Here is a 6075-nt window from a genome sequence, read left to right on the forward strand (position 1 = left end):
TTTGCAGAAATGCCGGCTCAGACACACATCTGGTCATTTTTGAGGTTGGGTTTCTCTCTGTGTCTCTGTTTTCTGGAGGAGCTGAGCAGCACAGAGACGTCCAGTGGCGTGTTGGAGCCACAGAGGCATGAAGTGGGCTGACCTTGGGTCAAGCAAGAGTCGGCCCAGTGGACTCCTTTTTTTTTTTAAGTACAAATTGCATCAACCAACACTTACTGACCTGAGGTCTTCTGTTCCACACAGAAGAGGGCAGAACGATGAGTAAAATCTGGGCCCTGTGCTCAGGGTCTCACACGGTGGGAGGACAGCGTCGGTGTGAAAACCTAGCTCACCCGGCAGATGTTCCTGACATGCAGAGGGCCGACGCCGCTGGTGGTGTTCGGAGCAAGGAGAGGGCTCCATGTGCCAACGTGGGGACGGGGGCAGGCTAAGTCATGGCGGAGTGGCTTTCGACTTCCCCAAAGTGCCAGCTCTCTGGAATTGCCTGTCAGAGGGTCTGGCCGGCGGACCCGCAGCGGCCGGGTTCCCAGTCTGGGCTGGCGCTCTGGCTGCTCAAACAGGTCCTGAGGGGACAGCAGCCCCTGAGCCACGCTGACAAGAACATAACAGCTTCACCTAAGCTGTGTGGGGGTTCTCCAGTTGCTTTCCTGTTCACCCTGTAAAAACATCAGAAAGGGGATTAAAACCGCCAGTCTCGAGCTTTGAGAATGTGACCAGACCCTGTCCTCTTTTTGCTAAGGAATTTGGAATAGTTTTAGGCTCTCGAGGGACCGGTGGGGCCACCTTGTGTCACTCGGCGAGGGGGCTGCCGGCCATGATCCACGCAAGTCGCCTAGCGGCCGTGGATCTGGGCCCCAAATGGCTGCGTTGGGCTCAGCCAACGCCTTCGCGCCAGGGCCAGTAACCCCAAGGTCCTCAATTCTAGGTGTGTTTGCCTCCTGTCACTGATACTGCTTCATGTGTCCAGGGAGCAGCGCCGTCTGTGTTCACAGAGACAGGAAACCCATCACATGTCCTCACTTGGCCGGTCACTTACCGCTCACATGTGGCTTGGGGACGGAGATGGGCTTTCCTTGGTCCCGCGTGGAGGATGGAAACTGCACGTGTGCTCATCCCACTGGGGGCGGGGGGGGGTGAGGGGGGGTGCGTCCTAGACGATTTGGTGACATTTGGACTTTTAACCAAATATTTTACAATTGCTTTCTAAAGTAGGTATTGTTAATCTTATTCATAAGAAAAGTGAGCCATCAAAATTAAATTACAAATCATTGGATAAATAAAAGTGGACCAATTTTTAAAAAGGCACGTAGCTTTTCTTTAAGGAAGTACTTGAAATTTGTCTGTTCAGCCGTCTTAGTATAGCTTTTCTTTCTGTATGTTTTTTAACTCCTTCGCATATGATGACCAGGGTGGTAACAATGGAAAACAAATGGAAATGATGGTAATAACACTGTTAATACTCTCCAAGTACTCACCAAGTATCGCGCATCGTTCCAAGTATGAACTCACGTACTCGCAACGGGATACTATTATTATCTCTGCTTACAGATGTAGAAACTGAGGCACAGAGAATGCACCCGGGAAGCGGCTGGGTCGAGGGTGAAGCCGGGCAGTGGGCACACCCAGCTGCTCCATTAACATAGCAGAAATTCTCACGACTCGAACGTCCTGCGCCTGGAACGGCGTCTGTCCCCCGGTGTCTGTGGTACCTGGCGCACCACAGTGATTTCAGTGATTGCCTGAAGGAGGGAACGTTCACACGCAGGCTCTCCAGAGTCTGGGGCGACACGTACAACAACGGAACTGGGAAAATTAATCGGGGTGCATTTTGATGGCTGAGGCAGCAATCGAGCAATTTTGTTATGGGTGCTAAAGAGGACGTGGCATTTTGAGGATTTGGTCTTACGTTCTCAGACCCAGCAGAGAGTACCTGTGTTCTCTGTCTTTCTCTCCCCAAGGCCAACGGGCTCCACAACCTTGCGTGTGGCTGGTGTGAAAGGTTCTGTGTCTACGTGCGCTCTTATCTGGTGAGTGCGGAAACACCGACTTTCTGGGACTTTGGCCTCTGCGTAAAGCTTTGGGCTCGGCTTGCCAATATCCGTAAAGTAACCTGCCAGGGTCTGATTGGGGCTGCACTGAATCCATAGATCAAGTTGGGAAGAACGGGTATCTTGACAGCACTGAGTCTTGCCCTCCACGAACAAGGAACGCCTCTCCATTTAGTGATATTTGATTTCTCTCATTAGAGTTTTGTCCTCCTCACACAGATCTTGTGCATGTTTTGTTAACCTCGCACCTGAGTTGTTTTGGGGGCCGATGCACATGCAAGTGGTATTGCATTTTTATTTTCCGGTTGCACCTGTGCACGGCTGGAAGCATCGACTTTCTACTAATTATTTTTCCACCTTCAGCCTACTGTCATGCTTGCTAACAAGGCCGTCTGCGTAGCAACGCCCAGTTAAATGGTGGGCTGCGTAGGATAGGACTCCCAGCGCGTGCTGAAGAATGGAAGGAGCTTACGCCTCTGAAGCCGCGAGGGCCACGGAACTGCCTGACTTCACCTTCTCTTTGTGCAGTTTGTCCCATCTCCATCATGACGCGCTCTTGCCGCGCCTGTGGGAATGGCCTGGCCTTGACGCCATCTGCCCTGAGACCTGACCTCACGGTTGAAGCTGTCCTCCTCCCTGGGTGGGGTGCACTCCACCACACATCATATTTGGAAGGAGAAGTTGGAGAATGGCTCTGAACACTTGGGGGACGTAGAAGTGTCATATGAGGACACACGCAGGCGCCCTCTTGGGCTGTTGTTTGCGTAGAGAGCTGTGTCAGCATTTTTTGTTCTAGGGTGTTGGAATGTTCTGGATGTGCTGTGGTGGTTTCCAGAAGGAAAAAAGAAAAGAAAAGAAAAGAAAACAGGCATTTAGGAAACATTTAAGGTACTTGAATAAAAGCGATTTGGCCTTAGTTTAGCATGAGTTAATTCTGGGAGGCTGTAATTATGTGGCTCAACTATTCTCCTTCTGTTTTCGCCGCTCAGCCTACAGCAATCTGCATCTTCCCCTAACGTGGGTGGGAAGGAGAGTCTGGGCAGTTGTGTGCACCGCTCCCAACTAACAGCTCTGGCATCTACTCTCTCTGGGCCTTACTTTCTCCCCTGTCACGTTGAGGGACAGAGGGGAAGCAGGAACACTTTATAATCCTGTCTTCCTCCTCATATCGAGCGCCACCATTAGCCCAAAGGATGCCTTCACGTGACTAAAAAGGCGACCCTTCCTCCAGATGTTCCCATTCATTTGACAAAAGACGGTTGATGGGAAGGTTGCAATGGGTGGATTTCAAGCTACTGCACGACGTGGCTCCACGCGAGAACACCGTCAAGTGTCTCTCCAAGAAGCACTGACGGCAGCAGGACCAGAAGGTTCTACTTCTCTACTGATTCCTTCGCTGCTCTCATAATCCCAGATCGTCAGCAGACCTGCATTCACAAGGATGTGTCTCACCGAGGACAGGCGTCTCCCAGCAATGTTCCCTGCAACAGCCCCGAGCTCAAGGACCCCGGGCTGTGCAAGATCACGTGAGACACTGAGGCTGTGGAACGGAAAGAATTTGGTTGTTTTCCTGTGGCCTTTCTAAAAGGTCCAGAACACAGTCGTAAAACCAACAGAAGCCTCACTCAAGGAAACGACGAGGTCTCTTGGTTTAATTCTCTCTGTGAAGATGCAGGGCAGTAGACAGAGCAGCCAAGGGCTGGTGACCCCTTGACAATTACGTAAGACGGGCTGAGAGCGTTCCTGGGTTGCACGTCAATGCTCACGACTGGCTCGAGACACGTCTGTTTTTCAACAAAACGGGTGAGGAATCAGTGCCCTGCTAAGTCGGGAGCTCTAAGGAGAAACCCCGGGAGATCGGTGAGGTCACAGGTGCGCCCACCCTTTAGGGCTCCCCGGCCCCTCCTTCAATCTCTAGCATTTCTTTCCTTATTTTTATTTATTTATATATTTTTAAGTAAACTCCACGCCCAGTGCGGGGCTCAAACTCATGCCCCGAGATCGAGAGTCACCCCCGGCTGAGCCGGCCAGGTGCCCCGCCAGCACTTCTTAGTGACGGTCAATTAGGACGTGAGACTTCGCTTCTTCATTGTGGTTCGACTTGAAAGTGAGGTGATTCCACTCTCCTTTCTCCTGGAGACACGACGTGGCTGCCAACAGAGTCTGGAGCTAGGAACACCCTCATCTATAAATGAAAAACATTCGCAAATCTCTTTCGGAAAGTTTAAATACAAGGGTCTACTTCCGGGCACCTGACGTGTGAACACTGATTTGCACTCATGGAGCGTATTCCAGGCGAGGGGCGGCCACGAGGCTGGTGGTGCTGCCATTCCCTTTCAGTGCGTGGGCAAAGTAGGAGGAAAGGCTTCTCCGTGTCCCCTGAGATCTCTGAGGGCAGCTGTGCCTGTGTCTGGGGACCACGTGAACCGTGAGGAGAAGGGACAGCCTTCATAGACACACATCTTACCTCAGTTTGGTGTTGGTTGAAACTGGATCACTTCTTGATCCGAACTGGTTTGTATCTTTATTTCACTGATCTCTCTCCCCAGCGTTGATGGACACTTACCGCAGAATGAACGTGGCCAGTGTGTTTGCGCGCGGTCGGCAGCAAGGTGACAGGTGAGGGGGGACACGCTTGGAACACATTAGATCGCTCGCAGACACGTAGTGTTTGTGGTTTAAGAAAGGAGTTGCCATACAGCACATCACTAGCTCTTGATGTCGTGTTCCATGAGCCATTGTTTGCGCGTAACACCCAGGGCTCCATGCTCTCCTTCTCTAAAGGAGAGCGGAGGAGGGAGGGCGGAGACTTGGCTGCGGACCAGCTGGCAGGGGGCAGGACATGAGCCTGCACGTGACGTGGGACTTGTCCAGGTGAAGGGGTGGGGGCAGGTGGGACTGGGGGCAGGCCAGCCAGAGCTGCCCATGTCTTGGATGGGGTGAGAGAGGGCAGGTAGGAGCGGGCGGAGGCTTCGCCCTTGACGGTGGGGCACTGCAGTCAGGCTGCAGAGATGTGCTCAGTGGGCAGTGTCTGAGCCCTCCGAGCGGGCAGAGGCAGGAGTCTGGGGTCCGGGAGCTACAGATCCGGGAGCTGAGGGCCTGGGGAGGTCGCCTGGAGTGGGTGTGGACCGGACGATGCCAGACCCAGCTGGCCAGCACCAAGGCCACTGTGGGGCCTCTAATTATCCTTCTGGTCTCCAGGTGAACACACAGCGGGGGAGGCAGAGGTCGGACACGACGAGGAGCCGCAGCAGTGGGGCCCCTTCCCCAGGCGACAGAAAGTCCTGGACACACTGTCCTCCGGGCGGCGCGCTGTGCCCGCCCCACACACCAGCTCACGGGCTGAGTACCCGCAGCTTTCGCAGGTGGATCCTTCGCAGGAAAGGGGCTGACGGAGACGAAACCCGTTTTTCCGAGGATTTTCTGTTCTCTGTTTTTACCGAAGAGAGAGACTTTCCCCAGACTGCCTTTTACTTTTTAAAACTAGAATTCCATTTTGAAAAACAAGGCCCACATATGAAAACAGGCCAAATATGGAAAACCTCCCCAAAGAGAATCAAGAAAGTTCCCCCCACCACTACGTATAAAGCTGACTTTGAGAAAGTATCAAGAGGAAATGTTTCCGAAATTCTTGTTTTTCCTTGTTGCCTGGGTGGGGGGCACCCTGAAGGCGGCACGGTGCAGGTTGGGAGAGGCAGCAGGGGCGGTGGGGGAGAGTCAGGGAGGGGGAGGGAGAGCAGGGGAGGTGGGGGAGGGGCAGCAGGGGAGGTGGGGGAGGGGCTTGGCGCATGAGTGAAGACAGCAGAAACACTCAGATGTTTGAGTCTCCCACTCGCAGGTTCTGTGGCTCAGGGCAAACCCCCGAATTCCTCAGTCTCCTTATGCGGTTGGGGTTCATGCCTGTGGGCGGGGCTGTCCCCAGGATGGCAGGTCCCTGCTGTAGGAGGCCTGCACACAGAGGCCCCTCGGGAAGTGTGAGGCGTGGTCTTAGGCGGCTGCTACGGGAAAAGTTTGCGCTAAGAATTAG

The 6075-nt window shown here is 53.5% G+C and overlaps 1 long non-coding RNA gene across 1 annotated transcript; it reads left to right on the plus strand.

The window, feature by feature from the left end:
* Nucleotides 1-1758: 1758 nt before the first annotated feature.
* On the plus strand, nt 1759-5725 carry LOC103660796. Its single transcript, XR_567902.2, has 3 exons — nt 1759-2027; nt 4598-4667; nt 5250-5725. It is a non-coding gene; the product is annotated as an uncharacterized LOC103660796 (long non-coding RNA).
* Nucleotides 5726-6075: the final 350 nt, after the last annotated feature.

This window comes from Ursus maritimus, unplaced genomic scaffold (assembly GCF_017311325.1).
Source record: "Ursus maritimus isolate PB19 unplaced genomic scaffold, ASM1731132v1 scaffold_13, whole genome shotgun sequence".
Lineage (NCBI taxonomy): Eukaryota > Metazoa > Chordata > Mammalia > Carnivora > Ursidae > Ursus > Ursus maritimus.